The 17,075-nt window shown below is 26.5% G+C and overlaps 1 protein-coding gene across 1 annotated transcript in view; it reads right to left on the reverse strand.

Annotated features, from left to right (window-relative positions):
* LOC107452238 (diuretic hormone receptor-like) overlaps positions 1-17,075 on the reverse strand; it is a 186,923-nt gene that overhangs the window by 125,096 nt on the left and 44,752 nt on the right. The window lies entirely within an intron of this gene.

The following is a 17,075-nucleotide window of genomic DNA, read 5'->3' on the forward strand; positions in this document are numbered from 1 at the left end:
AATGGTGAAATTAAATCATGAATAGTGTCCAAAGGAAAAAAAAATGAAACAAATTTTGTTACTTTTTTCAATGGAAGAAGTAAACCCTATATTATTGGGAGATCCGAATCGCGTGTGGAGGAGTTTAACTCAGCATCATTTGGATGTGAGGGAGAGGAAAGTTGAATTTTTTTTTCTCTCAACAAGGTGAGAAAAATATTAAAAACTATTTTTGTATTGTCCAATCTGGATCTCTCAATATCACTGTGTTTCATGAAATTCTGTTTTCCCCCATTTTAACGGGGAATACAGATTTTCATAAAGTAAATAACCCTTTTAACCACACAGAATCTTAAATTCTGATTAAATAACACTTGTCCAGTTCGTTCGCATAAAAAATGCGTATATTTTTGTGTGAAAATATTTTAGAAAATTTTAGTAGAATAGTTATATAAATATGTTTCATTTTTCTTTCTGTTTAGTTGATTAAACAGATAAATTGCATTCTCATGTTTTTATGTTTGTCATTGTAAATAATTGTTCTTTTTTATCTTAGGATAATTATTCTTTATTCAGAAATATCGCATTAATTTATACCAATAGATGTGTCTTGATAACGACTATTGGTTTTCCTATTTTTAGTTTCTCTTTATATTAATTTTTATTTTATTTAACTAAGTCAGTAGTTTAACTAAGTTATTCTTAATTTATTTTAACAAAAGAGAAATCTGTAGAGTAAATGAAGCAAAAATTAAAGATGCCATGCAAGTTTCAAATTCAGATTAGTTTCATCCGAGAACTCAAAAGGAGTTTCTAAAGATAACTTCCTTCATAGGATTTAATCAAATTAGATAAACAATAGAATTTCACTGGTTTTAGATTTAAGACTTCAACTCCTTTCAATTTTCAATTTTTCTCATCATAAGTACAATTTTAGCTAAAAACATTCCTAACAATAAAGTGTTTATCTTTTATGAAATGAAAGTATGGTTTTGGAAGAAAAAAAAATAACGCGTTGCATTAATTATCTAAAACTCATAATCCTTAATCGCAATAGTGTGAACAAGAGAGCAATTTGTTTCTTTTACGAACCCTATCTCCTCCCTGAACTCAATTTCGAACAGCATCAGTGAAAACGTCACCCGGAGGAATGGTTATTTTTATTTTATTTTCACTTACTTCCCCTCATTATATTGAATTCCCACTGCAGCTAAATGACTCCTTTTCCGCCTCGAGCAAACTGTTTCAGTCTTGGCGTTCAGAAAATCGAATCATTTTCCGCCAATCCTTTAATTGTCGCTTTTCCCCACAGCAGATTAAAATGAGCAAACGCATCAAAGTCACCCAAGGACTCATTTTTATCAAATAGAGGAATGAACTTACGTCCCACGTGGTGGTGGTTACATTGTAAGCAATATATTGTAAAATTGAATTTTCTTATGTTTAGAAATGTGGTCTTTTTTGGCTATTTAAAAAAGTGAAGGCATATTTAAAATATCACCCCTTTTAAAAGGGTATTGTCATTCTAAGACATAACTTATGACAGTTAACTTTCTATTAATTGCTAGAAAATATTAGTGGATGGTTTAAATGTAAAATATCCCACACATAAGAGGTAGTGTCATTTTAGAGAGCATGATTCATTATTTTTATTTTGATATAATTACGATACTAATATAGCCACCTGCTTAAAAGGTATTTAATAATTTTTACGGACATTTGGAGGATAAAAAAACATAAATTCATATTTAAAATGTCGAAAAGGATATTAAATATCTGTACACATAAACACGTAACAAGTAATAAATAATTGTTACATTCATTTAGACTACGAAAAATATCATTTAAAATTTAAAGTGTTAAAATAGACACCGAAAAGCCATTACATTATGACCATCCTCCATCTATAACAATGGGCTCGCCCAGGTTTTCATGGTTTCTTGCCCAGGAACAATGTTTTCATGGAGCACATTAGGACCCATAATCCTCATAGAACAATTCCTGACGTCTGTAAGCTACTTGAACATTGTTGCAGATCAGGTTCACCCACTCATGACAACAGTTTTTCCTGCAGGGGATGGTGTTTACCAACAGGATAATGCACCATGTCATAAGGGTTGAATCGTCNTGTTATTTTAGGATATAAAACAAATTTTTCAAACTTTAATGAACGTAGAACAAGTTTCGCATTGCTTTATATTTTTTAAATGACTCACAATAATTTTAAAGGGCAAAACATTTTTTTAATTCAATATTTTTACTTTATTTAAGGCATTTTTTGAATTTCTAAGGGCATTTTTTGCCCTTTTTAAGGGCATTTTTTGCACTTTTTAAGGGCATTAGTTGAGATTTTTTAGGTCATCAAAATCCGGGCTCTAGTAATGACTCTTCGGTGTATATACGCATAAAAAGCTATTTATGAAAGTAATGTTATGAATAATACAAAATGTCTACATGGTTAAAAGGTAAAGAATGAATAATCACTTTTTTTATTAAATTTGATGATANAGGGTGATCAAAATGTAATGACTCTTCAGTGTATATACGCATAAAAAGCTATTTATGAAAGTAATGTTATGAATAATACAAAATGTCTACATGGTTAAAAGGTAAAAAATGAATAGTCACTTTTCTTATTAAATTTGATGATAAAAAAAGTAAATGTATAATAAAAACATTTATTATGATTTTAAGGTAAAAGGTTATGAATAAATATTTTCGCATTGATTTGGATAATAAAAAATTTAAGCGTACAACTAAAGTGTTAAAATATGAACATGGTTGAAAAGTAATGAATGACTAAGCTTTATATTAATTTGAATGATAAAATGAGTAAATGTATGATTAAAATATTCCACATGCCGCTCGAACATTCCTACCAATTTTACTTTTAATTAATACGATAAAAAAATTTTTGAAGAAATAAAATTTTGAAAAGAAATCAAAAGGTTTCGGTGAAAGCAGACGGAAACTTTGAAGCTAAATTTTATAAAGAATAATTAAAATGGAGCCGTTTCGCGAATTTTAACTACTTAATTTTTTACAGATTTTACATATTTCACTCATTTATGGATCATTTTTATTATTTTACAGTGTGTTTTTATATACTCTTAAGTAATCGTTAATTTTAAAACGAAGTTTTCCTAAATTTCTGTTAAAATATTAAATAAAGATTTCAGATTTTATGTTTGTTTTTTTAGCAAAACTTATGCTCCATTTTTAGCCTTTTGGGTTAAACAGAGTTTCTCTTTCTTTCATATTCAGTATATTTGAACTTAATGAAATAAAATTAATGAAATAAACTTAATGAAAAAACTTAATGAAATAATAATGTATCATTTTATATTTTAAAAGTAAATTTTATTTTTTGTTTTTCGTAAAGAACATAAATGTTAAGAATTAGATCAGAATAAATTGAAAGTACAAAAAAAAAGTATGAAGTAAATTTGAACTATTGAAACATGTTCAATCTTTTTTTTTGTAATTCACATTCAATCTTCTGTGTTTTGGGGCAGGTACAGTTTGCTCTGTGCATATCATTAATCAATGAAATCGTTCATGAAATAAATAACGTATATTTTTCAATTTATTTTGATGTTGTTCTGTTTAATAAAGATAAAAATTATGAATTACACTGAAATAAATTCCGGATCAAATTAAGGCTAAAAGTACTGGCAATCCAGACTTTTAAATACTTTTGGAAATAATTACCTTAAATTCACTGAATTACTCTAATTAAAGAATATTGCTGTAGAAATAACGGTTATATAATATTTTTCCATGAAAATGAATTCTCGGGAAAATGGATTTTTCGGATAATACACTAAAAGAGCAGGTAATTTATAGCGTAATTTAATCCAGAATATTTTACAATGTAGGTTAAAATAATTTAAAATTGAAATAAAATATAAAATTTATTTTAATTTTATACTATAGAAGTACACTATAAATTTGATCATTTTTTTGTAACTCATATTCTGAGTATTGGGACAAGTTCATTTTTGTTCCTTCCAAACCAATGTCTAAATACTGAGAAATTAATGAAATAAAAAATACATTCTTTTGAAATTAATTTTATTTATTTATTTAATAAAGATATAAAATTATATATATTAGATCAAAATGAATGGGAAATGCTTAAACTTTTACGACACATCATCTTTTTTCTTAACTCATATTCAATTTTCTGAGTTAATAAAAATGACAAGATTTTCAGAGACAATTTAAGTTTTTATGAAAACTTTCAGAAAAAGCAATTTTTATATAAGAGTCTCGCGTGCATTAGAAGCTGTTCATTCTTATAAAGATCAAAATTTCCATTCTATTTGAAAAGAGTTTAACGTTGACATCACATTTTTTCCTTCTTTCTCTCTATAATGGAATAAAACTTCATTTAATGTTTCGAAAGCTCAATTTTCGGCCGTTTACTTTCAAAACAGAAAAATAGACAGAAAATGAAAAGTAATTGTGGGTTTTGGCTGCCATACTACAAATTACAGTATTATGAGTTTTTTTTTATCTGGTTTAAGCACTTATTACTAGCCTGCTTCTTTTTTTTGACACTAATTCGCAATTGTAAGTGCAATAACTCACTCATTTACTTAGTCATTTATTTACATTCGACTCATTCAACGATTTGTTGGTTAATTTTTGCTTACAAATTGATTTATAAATTTGCCAATGTGCACTGAGAAAAAAAGTAAGGACAGGATATAGTAAAAATTACCGTGTGCTTGGCTCTATGGAAACACCAAAAAGCTCGGTAAAAATACTTTGGTAATGATTTCTGTGAAATTAACATTAAAATATGGTTTCATAATATGGGTTAAAATTTGGCAATTGTGGTAAAATTTATTAATTTTATCATGATACCTTAGAGCATGGCGTAAAAACACGTCATATGGTTAAATTTACTTTTCAGTTTTGCATTTTTTTTTACTAAATATGTGATACGATAATTTAAGTAATTTAAAATTAAAGTGCAATAATTTTGAAAACCAGAATTTCCAGCAAACCGCTACCATAAAAATGAGACAATGAATAGTTTTAATACCCTTTATTTGGTTTTATAAGAAAGAATTATTGTTTTTTTACCTGAGATTTCGTTATTATGTCATACGGTAATTTTACCAGCATTTTTTTTCTCTTTGCGTTAGTCGTCAATTTACAAAAAGTTATCCGTACATTATTAAAATTGTCTTGCCACTCACTTGCTTCAGTTCAATGACTCATCCCTTTATTTTTTACTTAGTTGCAAACTCATTTACTCATTAACCAATTAATTAATACACTGATATAGAAAAATGATCAAAATAAAAGAACGATACCATTAATTTTAAATATTATTACTTTTGATTAAATTATCCACTTACATTAAGAGACAAAATTATTGCAAAGCAATAGAAGTGGAAGAGTGCAATTTTTTACTTAAAAAAAGAATCGAGTAAAAGTAAGTAATACAGTGCATTATTATGAATTTACATATCGTATTATTAAAAACATTGTTAAAATTAATCAAACTTAAAAAAATTAATGTGACCAAAAGTATCAACCGAATTTGCCAATAAAGCTGAATTCGGTTTGTAGACAGTTTTTAAGGTTATGAAATAATATGTAAAATGTATTTCGTCTATATTTAAGTAATTATTTTGTTACTAATTATCAATAGCTAAAATTCTTCAAATGGAGATAAGATATACTCTCTGCTGCTTAGTAGCATGTTGCTATGCAACTTAAATAAAGCATAAAGAATAGCACAAAATCAGGCATATTTTCAGCTTAAAGCAAGAACTTTCCTCAGTGTCAAAACACAGAGTAACATGAAAAAAAATAAGAGAAAAAAATTTCAAGAAGGAAAAAAAGGAAGTCAAATCAATGCTAGAATAGATAAAATATTGAACAAAATAATCGAACTGAGTAAGGGAGAAGATCAGCGGGAGTGTTACGAACGAATCTTCCTGCTCTTAACCCTCATCCGCTGTTTGATTACTGTGGTCAAGCTTATTTCCCTTTCCCTTCCGGTTAAATCACTTTTTTCTATGCTGTAACTAGTTTGTCTTTTGTTTTCTTCTATTATCCTGTGTTCGACTTTGCGCAAAGCTTTTGTTTATGGAATCGAAACTGTAGTATGGCGTGAATGCGTGTGTGTGGACTTACAGCAGACTTGAAGGTTAACTCATACATTGAGAAAAAATTATGGTTAAAACAACTACAGACTATGGTAAAATTTACCGTGTTTCAGACTCTATAAGAGCACCATGAAGTTTGCTATTTTTTACCAAAGGGCTTTGGAATTGATTTTCATAAAATTAAGAATGAAATATTGTTCTATAATATGTGATAAAATTTGAAAGGAATAAATTTTTAAGTACCACGTTTAGAATCTTTTCTCCTTGTAGAATCAGTGCATAATTCATACTCTTGATTTACTAACTTATAACTTAACTACATAATTCATACACTTAGACACTAACCAGGGTTGGCAGGTTTTTGACATGTGACAGTTTTTGGCAGTTTAAACCATGGTTTAAACCGTCACGTCAAAAACCTCACTGGGGAAAATGTCAAAAACCTATATTCATATGTGAAATTTAATTAATACATAAAATTTATATATTTTTTATAAAGGATAGTGTTTCTAAATATGTTCTAGAAAAAATAAATTTAAAATTTTGAAGAAACACTTATATTTTGAATAGTAACCAAAATCTTGTACTTTTGAAAGCTCACATCTTTTGTAATATTATGTATTCATTTTCATGTGTTATTGAAAATCTGCAGTGATATTATTAAGAAATTTATTTATAACCAAATTTAGTGTATAGTATAGATTATACTAAAAATTAGACATTTTTAAAGATAAACATTAGCAGTTTTGTACATTAGACATCTTTTAAAGAAAAATCTTTTTAATATTCTTTTAAATCTTCTTAATAATCTTTTTAACATAAGACAATACAAATTTAAGTGCTTTCTGTTAAATACACAGAGTAGTTAGTGTCGATTTACAGTATATTCAGCCTATTCATTTACTATGCTGAAAATTTAGTTTATCCAAATACTTGTGAATTTCATTTTGCTGAATACTATATAGTTTTGTTGAATATCTAAATATTCAGCTGTTGAATAATTACTTCTTGCTTTCAAGATATGCATTATTTGTATTCTTAATACAAGTGGAGAAAAAAAAATTAAGAGATAAAAATTGTTTTAAAATGATAAGTGTAATAATTATAAATAAATATAATAAACAATATGAATTATATTTATCATTATTCACAAATATAACTACTTTTAAATTCAAATTAACATACTGGATAATAAAGATATTCGGTATAACATTAAAAAAAATTTTTTATACACTTGTATCTTATATCAAGTTTGTATTTATACAACATAACTTGTAAGTTCCTTATAAATATTAGTTATATGTTCCTTATATGTCAAAAATGCATAGTAATAAACTTTTAATTTTCTTAAGTATCAAAAAAAAAATTTTTTTTTTTAAAATATAAATATTTAAAAAATTTTTGTGCAAAATTTTTCTGCACATGCATTTGAATATAAATTTCTGAGATTTTAAATCTGTTATTTTACCTTAATTTTAATTAAAAAATATCTTAAAACCTGCTGATTACCTATAGTATAATTAAATTTCAATATAATGCATGGCAACTGTTGGTAGTTTTGAAGTTTATATATTTTTTTGGCAAACTTTAGTTTTTGACATTTTTGACGGGTTTTTGACGGTTTAAACCAGTATTATACCCTTGTCATGTCAAAAACCACTTTTTGACGTCAAATACCCAACCCTGACACTAACATATAGATTTAATTGTATAAATAAGAAATTTAACTGCTAACGCATAGACTTGACTCTCTTGACTTCATATTAAATTAACGTATAACATTTAGAAATTTAAAATATATTTTCAACAATATTTTACTTCCAGAATAAAAAAAGTATTTACTTTAACAAAGGTTTAGAAAAATGTTAAACCAGTGTTGAGTAATTACCCTTAAAATTACTTCAAAATTGTTTCAAAATATAAAGATTTATAAAAATATAACGATTGTTATAAACATAACAAATAATTCTAAAAAAACTTTTACGCATAACCTAAATGAAAACGAATTTATAATTTTGTTTTTAAAATATTACTTCGCAAAACTTCATTGTCACTAAAGCAAGAGCAATAAAATTAAAAATAATGTCTTAAGGTGGCCGAATGGATTATTTTCTTCATCTTTCATTTGCATATGATGAAACCTGAAGGAACGGATTTAGATAAGCTGATTTAAGAGATTTTTTCCCAGAAAAGATAATGTACTTTCATAAAATTTTAAGTAGATTTGAAATTTTTTATAACATAAAATCTCCCAATTGGAAAAAGTGAAGAAACATTTTCAATTTTAATTTTTTTTTAATTTAGCTTTTTTTATTTAAAAAAAGGTAATAGAAAAATAAAATTTGATTTTTATCTTCCAGTTTTTATAATGAATACCCGGGAGAAGAATCAATAAGTTTAATCAAGCTATAGGTATTGTTGAATAATAATAATATTTAATCAACCTAATTGGATTTTATTGAAATATTGTACCGTTATTATTGATTATACTTTGCAATGTATGTTTCACAGATTAGAAAGTTTTGTTACCTAGAGTTTTCAGAAGAATGAATATTAAAATTAATTAAGAGGTAAATATAATACGCATGTTTTTATTAGAAAGAAATCATAATTAAAAATCAACATTTTAAAGAAACTTAATGTTTTTGGAGCTAAATAAATGGATTATTGTTTAACTAACAAATATTTTTCACAATCCAACTATCAAATGCGTACATGGTATAATTGTATTACCATGTAAAAACTAAAATAGTTTAAAATGCGTGAGTGCTTATTTTTTACAGGAATTTAGAGATGCAATGTGTAATTTCACTTTTAAATTTCACAAATAATGAAATATTTAAAAATTTTAATTATTGTAATTATTGCAAAAATAATATAAGCATTATGATGACATAGAACTGATAACAAAAGCGACACAAAAAACGATAGAGGAATACAGATATAGCGAAACAGAGAACTACAGATATCGAGACAGAGAATTTGTGGTTATATTAGTACAAATATTGATGCACAACCTCGTTCTTAGTACCAGCAAATGTTCTCGGTAACCGACATATCATGCATAGAGCACAAGGTGGTTTATAAGTATTTTTTGACCTATTTCATTCAAACTAGGCTAATAAAGACACAATTATAAAGTTGAAAACAAATTTATAAACAAATGTTTCATAGAGAAACTTTTTTCGTAGATAATAAATATTTTTTATTAGCTTTACATTATTTAATATCAATTACTAATTAAGAAGTTTCGTAGAATAACAAGTCAAATTCTATTGGTAATATACATATAATTCTGAATTTTAAAAAATACCTTGAGCAAGCTTAGAATGTTTTGTCAAATTTTTAGAAATCAAACTGTTTTGTAAATTTAAAATGAAGATTATCGTAATTAAAAAATATCAGTTACCTGTTGAAAAAATATTTTCTTAAAAGATGTTATAAAATTCAAAAAATTGTCATGCAGCACATTGTTCTGAAAGTTTTCGTGAACTTCAAAAAAAGTTAACTTGGAATGTTTCCTTGTTACTTAGTTTATTATTTGCCCTTAAAAAAGTCATTTATACAGAAATTTTTTTTAAAATAATAATACTTTAGTTAGTATTAAAATCATAGTTTATATTTTTATAATAAGATAGAACAGCGAACCTATAAATTTTTTTCTGACTTTTATACTCTATAAACTTTGAATAAAGGGAACGATTAAAATTATTGCAACATAATCATAAAATAAAATTTAATGATCCTTAATTACAAAAACAAACATAAGAATACCCGACAAGGGCAATAAAACAGTTTTTTTAGAAAGACTAAGAGTTCTTATACAGAATGATGATAAGGTAACACGAGATTTTAAACATATCTTTTTTTCCCAACGATCAGTTTAAGACATGATGCGCCAAATCAATTGCCACCAACGTCACCAAGCATAACACCGTTTGGTATCTTCCTGAGAATATAGACTAATTATATCGACGACAAAGGCTTCATTTTGGATACTGAAAAAAAGTTGCCGTCATGATCCTTAATGTTGCATTAAAAGACTGATAGTATGAAACTTTTCAAACTAGAGTAATTAGTTTTTTTAATTATATTTAATGTAATTTATTAATTATAAAATGAATAATCATAAAATGAATAAATGAAACTGAAATAAAAAAATGCAGTCTTGGCTATATCGGGTGAACCAGAGTCGCTTAAACATAGATTAATGAAACATGATAAATATGTCAAAAATGTAGTAAATCATCTTGTTATAATACATCAAAAATGTAATAAAGCTTATTTTGTCGCACATTGTTGGAACCTTTGATTTTGACATGAATTTAATTTTAACGGAGCCAAAAATCTTCTCTCCAGCCTCAAATCATCGTGATGGGCTGGAATCTTGTTTTATTCATGCAAATGCCGATTATTTAGCTAACGACATGAGCCTCATAACACATGGAAATGCATATTGTCTCTCGGAAACCGTGACGTTTCTTGTCATGTTTTTTGCCTTAATTTTATTTTTATTTTTTTATGCGGAACTTCTTTTTTTTTTTTCTTATTCTCCAAATTTTGTTTTCAATTTTTCCCTCATTCTCTTCAGGTGAGTCTTGAGAATGGTTGAGTTTGATCGAGCGCTCGAAACTTGTCGGCCATCTTCTTTTTCCATCTTCATAATTCTTGAAGAAACTAAGCTTTTTAATATTTTTAAATTTATTTAGTAACATTGTGTATCTGTATAAATTTAAATGTTACTTTATGAGTGCGAAACTTAAATTTCACCTGAGCTATTAAAACAATTATTTAGTTCAATTCTACAAATATAGGTAATACTAATTTCATAAGGTTCGTTAATTAAAGGTTGATAACTATTAATTAACGAACCCTTTGAAAAAAAATGTCTCATTAATTATTCATAAACACTTAGTATTGAAAAAAAAACTACAGCCTTAATTCAAATTTTTTGCATTTTTTCTGAGAAAAACTGCATTTTAAACAAACAAAAAAAACTATTATATTGGGGCAAAACTATCAAGTAAGCTTAGTTTGATTTACGTAACTCGATTTAGTCTTATCTCAAAATTGCACAACAGGTTTAACAAAAATAGTAAATAGTTTAACTTTTTTTTTCAAGCACATTTTTCAAAGATTCTTTTTTTTTTATTTCAGAGTATGCAAAGAAATGTACGAGCTTTCTACATTTTCAAGAAAAAAATTATTTCCTGAATTATCAAGATTTCAAAGTAAGATTCTAAAGTTTAAGAAGCAAAAGACAGTATTTTTTGATGATTTGCGTCTTAGAAAAGAAAGAAACACTTAATTTAATAAATTTCTATTGACAGTTTTCGCATCAGGAAACATTTTAGAAGTATATTAAATTTTTGGAGGACGATAATTCAATAATAATAAGTTTACTCTTCAATGGATAGAATCGAGAATAATTTGACAATGGAATGAATTTACAGGAAACTGAAACAATTGCTTGAAAATTTAGGCACATCAAGATTTATATGAACATTTCAATTTGAATTATCCCCATCCATTCAAAATTTCCATGATTGAATCAACATATTTTATTCAGCGTCAGAACTCAAGTATGTGGGAAGAAAGCACATATTTTACTGCTAGAGTAACTGAATGGTTAATAACTAGTTGTATATTAAAGCTTTTAATCATTCAAATTTTCTAAATTTTAGTTTTTTTGCTTGTTTAAAAGTTTTGCAGTTGCATTTGGAAAATGAGAGTACTTCATTGCCTTAATTTATTAATTAAAATCTTCTCAAATTATTATCTGAATATTTACTTAGATAATTTAGCGGAATATAAACAGATAGCCGTTTTATAAAGCAATATTTATGAATTTATCTTAAGTTTAATAAGTTTTTATTCTGCAGCGAACTTTTAAAAATGAAGTGCTTCGCTATTGTTTCGTTTAGGATACACAAATTTATCTTTACTCTAATACTTGTTACTTATTCTTAAATCTTTAAAAGTTTATATTAAAGATTTTAATCATTAAAATTTTCTAAATTTCAATTTTTTGCTTGTCTAAAAGTTTCGCAGTTGCATTTGGAAAATGAATGTACTTCATTACCTTAATTTATTAATTAAAATCTTCAGAAATTATTATCGGAATATTTACTTAGATAATTTAACGGAATATAAACAGCTAGCCGTTTTATAAAACAAATTTATCTTAAGTTTAATAAGTTTTTATTCTGCAGCGAACTTTTTAAAACGAAGTGCTTATCGCTATTGTTTCGTTTAGGATACACAAATTTATCTTCACTCTAATACTTGTTACTTATTCTTAAATCTTTAAAAGTTTTAAAAATAATTAAAAATTTCTATTTTGTCAGTTATGAGGTATCTTTTTCCTCCATTGTTGGGTTCAGAAACATGAGAAGGTAAAAAAAAATAGCCGATGCTTCTGTACGTAGAAAGTTGCATCTAATTTTTTTTAATTCTTCAGAATTGTCCTGCGCGTAAAAAAAACCCACTCCATTTTATACTTAAAAACGATCCAGCACAAAAAAAAGTCTTAGATTTTTTTTTGCATCGAAAAACACACCTATCTAGAATTAGATCGGAAAAAAATCGCATATCGCAGTTTTATGATTGGAGAGCAGGATGAATAAGCCTGAAGCAAATTTGTCTAAAAAAAGTATGAAGCATTTGTAAACAGTAAAAATAAAAATGTAAAAATCGCCAGTAGGTAAACTTGATAATAGTGTACCAATATAGCTTTGGAATTCGATAAAAACAAATCTATTTGTATCCAACAAATGATATTCCTATTACGCTTCCTTTTCAGCTTCATTCAATAGCCCCTTTTTTTATCTTGATTCAAAAATAAAATGAATGTACAACTAAATAAAAGTTTCTTTTTAATTAAACTTTTATTTAATACAGAAATTAAAAAATACTCATGTATCAAGTATGCTAAAATAAATAAACATGAAAGTTAAAGTTAAATAAAAATTATTCAAAATCAACTTAGTTCAGACTAAATAAAAAGCAAAGGGAAAAAAAATCAAAGTAACAAAAAATTTTATATTGCTATATTTATATAAATCTGGTTACGTAGATTTTTTATGTTTCGTTCGTCTAATTGTTAATATTTAAGTAAAAAATAAATCAAAATAGTTATTTTAAATTTATTAGTAATTTAATAGTTCTAATAATGCCTGGTGATTTCAGACAAAATGAGAAATATGAATGTTATTATGTTTGCCTAGCTACTATATAAAAGGTTTATAGGTTTTCGATAATTATTCTATGAAAAAACCTAGACAATGTACGAAAAATTAATCGTTTCATACTTTGCCAATTTACCATTCGTCATCATATTAATTACCTAGACTCGAGGTGAAGATTTGTTATTTTATAAATTATAACCGTCGTTGAAAGGCCAACCCAATGTTTTGGATTTACAACAACTAATGTTTAACTCAGTAACCTTGTAATTTTGAACCCGATCCAGAAGACAAGGGAACTCCTGCATGAAGTATTGAGAGAAATTTGCCTTCGTGGAGGACATTTTTGATAGAACTAACCCACATTTGCGTTATATGGAGAGAAAAAACCACGAAAGCTTCCCACGGTTGCTCTGATGACAAGGGGACTCTATCTCATGATCCGTCTACCAATGAGGATATTTTACGTCAGCACTGTCGTCGGTGCAAGCCGCATGCGGAATCCGTATCGGCCAGTTATCGCTGGGATTCGAACCTCATTGGCTGTATTCCCTGAATTGTATACTTTACAATGTATACTTTAATGATAAATTTCAGGCCTTTACATAACGACTAGTTATTTTTTAGAATGACGTACTTTATAAATTGACGACAACGCATAAAATCAGAAGTATGTTAAAGTGTAACAGCTTAAAACTAAAGTCATTAATAAGTTAAACAGCCGAAAGAGACATTTCTATAAAAAGAATAAATATTTTATTGGATGACCTAATTTATAAATTTTTGACGGTATTTGACGGCTAGACATTAAAACATAGAAGTATGTTATTTAAAATTAAACAGCTTAAGATTAAAGACAGTGATGTGTTTAAGCAGGAAAAATGAAAGATTCTTTTTCAGAAGCAAATCTCAAAAATATCTTAACTAACTTTAATATTTAATATATTTTTCTTTTCAAATTATTATTTTTCAACTCATTAAAATGATACGTGATGAAATTAATTATCAAAAAATAATCTCCATCAAGCAAAAAAAACGAAGTGTAAATTGTAAAAAATGTGATCACAATAAATACTTAATAGGATTGTTGGTCTCGTAAATAGTATTTTGAGCATTTATGCAATACACGAGCCTTTTAGCATTAAGCTTTGTGATTAATACTCCGAGCACGAACTTTCTCTGATAGCTTCGCTTAAGCCGTTAATTTAAACAGTAGCACAACAACATGGTAGTAATTTTGATCATATATATGTCTTATATTTGACAGGAGGGAGAGCATTAATAGAATTTATTAACCATTATTGTCTTATTACCTTAATGAGTTAAATAATTCTCAGAACTTCGTAAAGAATGACGTTATCGCTTCATAAACCAAACAATTTAATGTTCTAGGTAATTTGTGGTGATCTTATTTTATGAAATAACATTAACACAACAAGACAATAAAGCAATTTCAAGTAAATTAAATCTTTATATTAATTTTTTTTCCATGAGAAATGTATTAACATTCACATTCTAATTTTCCATAAATCGTTTTGAATTAAAAACGTCTTTTGGTATGTATTGTGCGAATAAAAACTAATATTTAAAAAACGGGAAGTGAACACATTTTTTTTAAACAGAATTTAAGATAAATGCCTTTTTTATGCAATTTCATAGTATTTATCTTAATTTATGATATTATTGAGAAAATGATGATACGATGAAATTTGCCAGTAGCTCACCCTTCCCTAATATACGACTATATGAGTAATATTTCCTATTTTTAAAATGTTGTTGAAAAATGACATATAAGGAGTGAAGTTTGAAAAAATAATTCTATATGAAACATGTTCAAGTTTATCTGAATCACACGTTATTAAATATAATAATGAGTTAATAACTAAAAAATATTATTTACATTTCTTAGAAACATGTTACAAAAACACAACATTGATCATTTGTTTAATTGTTTGTTACTTTTTATAAACATTATGCTCGTTTTGAATTCTTTTTGTGGTTTCACAATTTTTAATTTAAAAATGTTTAATATTAGTAACCTTGAGAATGCTTTCAAATAAATTTGATTTATTCAGATATAGTAGAACTAAAAATCTGAAACATATAATTTCAACTTAAGTTTATAAACTTAAAACTTCGTAAACTATAATACAACTATTTTCATCTTAAAAAAAAAGAAAAGTAAAAAGTTTATATTTTCTGTGTATAGAAAGGAAGCTATAGAAATGTAGCTGTGGCGCAGTAAAATGTTAAACCCTGTATTTTTTCTTGGTACAATTTTTTTTAGTTTATATTAAAACTAGTTAAATTCACCAGACAGTACATGCTTGAATCTGTAAATTAGGATGTTAGAATACATTTTAGGCTTTTCTATGTCCATATTTTGCAAATTAAGTAAAATAAATAATATTTTCGTTATAACACTATTGTATACGAGAAAGAAGGAAGTGATATATTTTTGAGATGACAATTTCCTCGTTCATAAAACCCTTTAAAATTTAAAAATAAGAAAAATTTCAATTTATTATTAGTCAAAAGCTTTCAACCTTTAAAGTTTTCCCTCATTTTTCATCGCCACAAAAGGTAGCGCTTCCAATTGTAAGTAGATAGTTTTTTTTTTAAAAAAACTAAAGACAATGCATGAATGAAAAATACTCATAATTTTAAACATTTTATATAATTTTCTTTTATACACTTTGCAAATTTTTCACATATCCCCTATATCCTTATATATTATTATTTCCCCTATAATTTTCAATTATAGAGAAAGACGTAAAAGCTTTTTAGCTCATCTTAGCTCTTGATTCACATTTTTATTATAGAAAATTAAATGTAAACGTATCATTTACCAATATTTTGGAACTCAACTTATTGTTAGAAAAAGAATTTTCTTACCGAGAAATTATCTATACTAAATATCCGTTGCTAAATTAGCAGACATCATTATGTTGAAGATATAATTGATTCCCATGTCAATTATGCCCATTAAGTAGGAAAAATAAGGGCAGCATGGGAGTTGATCGATATCACCACATTAATCGATAATATACAATAAATCATGGATCGTTCGATTTCAAAATCAAGCGATGATAAATTCGAAACTAGAATTAAACTTAGTAGAGAACTTAACAATATTTTTCTTTACGTCTATAATATAAATTGTAGTTTTATTTTTAGCTTATGTTAGTTCTAGCTCAGCATTATTTTTAAGAGCATTTTACAAACTTTTGATCTTATACCCCAGACTTATATATGAACCAAGTAATCTAAACACAAAATCTTGGATCAATAAAAAAATTATGGATCGTTCAATTTCAAAATGTAGCAATGGTAATTTTCAAACTGAAATTAAACTTAGTAGGAAATTTGACAATTATTTTTCTCTTTTATAATTTTAATATAAATATATTTAGTTTGTGTGCGTTTCGATTACTTCTGAATCGAGTCAGTGTGTTTGAAATATTCTAAATTACGAAAAGAGGACTGTAACAATAAACTTAATATTTAATTTGTATGAAAGAATTACATGGACCAGCAAGGGTCGATCAATCAATGTTTTTGCATGGAAAGTAGGTACTTCATGCACTTACAATAGCTTTCTTCCTTTTTCAAACAAAACAATTTTATTGAGAGATGCGGCGATGGTTCATCGCTGCAGTTACAAACATCTACTACTACTACTACTATTTTCCCTCTGGCCCATACGCCCTCTGGCGTCACTTAACATTCCCCCCGATTGAAATTCAATTACATAATTTCAATAAACAATATAACTAACAATAGA

This window comes from Parasteatoda tepidariorum, chromosome 5, assembly GCF_043381705.1.
Source record: "Parasteatoda tepidariorum isolate YZ-2023 chromosome 5, CAS_Ptep_4.0, whole genome shotgun sequence".
Lineage (NCBI taxonomy): Eukaryota > Metazoa > Arthropoda > Arachnida > Araneae > Theridiidae > Parasteatoda > Parasteatoda tepidariorum.